This window comes from Schistocerca americana, chromosome 9, assembly GCF_021461395.2.
Source record: "Schistocerca americana isolate TAMUIC-IGC-003095 chromosome 9, iqSchAmer2.1, whole genome shotgun sequence".
In the NCBI taxonomy this organism is placed as follows: domain Eukaryota; kingdom Metazoa; phylum Arthropoda; class Insecta; order Orthoptera; family Acrididae; genus Schistocerca; species Schistocerca americana.
In genome coordinates, this window is record NC_060127.1 from 75,912,471 (window position 1) to 75,913,879 (window position 1,409).

The window sequence follows — 1,409 nt, forward strand, 5'->3', positions numbered from 1 at the left end:
GCAGCAAACCGCAGTAAAGGACCCCTTAATTCATTCAAGTGGGAAATTTTGCCTCATCTGCCCTACAGCCCTGATCTTACACCAAGCGACTTCCACTTGTTTCCCAAGATGAAGGAAGAACTGACTTGCAATGCAGTGGTTTGATGACGATGCGGAACTCCAGGCGGGCGTGACTCACTGGCTGAAGTCTCAGGCGACAGAATTTTATGACAAAGATCTTTCAAAGCTTGTCCACCACTATGATAAGCGCCTCAGTGTGTTTGGTGACTATGTGAAAAAGTGGTATGTCAGCCGCACTTTCAGATGAATATAATAAAATGTATTTCTTGCACTTAGTTCTTTTTAATGCCAAAACGTTCCCTACTTTTTGAATAACCCTCGTATCACAGAGCCATACCGCTTGTTTAAACATTTCTACCTTATTAAATGTGGTCGCAGAACTTCAAAGTCCATTTTCTCAAGAATTTTAGAGAATTTCGTAGAACAGCTTTGGGAGAGGTACAGTCAGGTGACAAAAGTTATAGGATAGCGACATGTACATACACAGGTGGCAGTAGTATCGCATACACAAAGTATAGAAGGGCAGTGCACTGGCAAAGTTGTTGTTTGTACTCAGGCGATTCATGTGAAAGGGTTTCCGACTTGATTATGGCCACATGACTGGAATTTTAACAGACCTTGAACAGAAATTGTAGTTGCAGCTAGACTCACCTTTGCTAACAGCACTAAGAGGTGCGACAATAAAGTAATGAGACTGATTTTCTTTGCAAGATGTGGCAACCCTGCATGCTTGCATAGGCACAATATCTTTGACCTCGGTCTATAAGCTGCTTCTAGTCCAAGCGGCACATCGATGCAATTACTCAGTCATGAGTTGTGCTATAATACGTTAACGCATGTTTGTGTCTCTCGTCACGGAAATGGAACCGCATAATATTGCGCAACGGTATGCACATTTCTTTTAGCGTTAAACTGGGTGAAAAAACGACAACCTACGGCAGGCTTCAGAAGGCTTTTGGAAAGGAGGTTACGTCAAGAGCTCAAGTTTTTCGTTGGCATAAAATGTTTAGCGAAGGCAGAATGCATGTCAAAGTGAAATGGATGCTTGTGTGATTCTTTGATTCCAAGGGATTTGTTCATAAAGAGTGGGTTCCTCCTGGACAAGCAGTTAACCATATTTTAGAAAGACTTCGTAAAAGAGTTCTTCCTGTCCATGCCAACATTGCTGATAGTTGGATTCTGCATCACGATAATGCGCCATCCCATACTGCTCTGTCAGTACGGCAATTTTTAACCTCAGAACAAATTTCAGTACTACCACAGCCACCTCATTCACCAGATATCGTTCTGTGCGACTTTTTTCTATTTCCCAGAGTCAAAACGGTGGTCAAGGGACACCATTTTCAAAC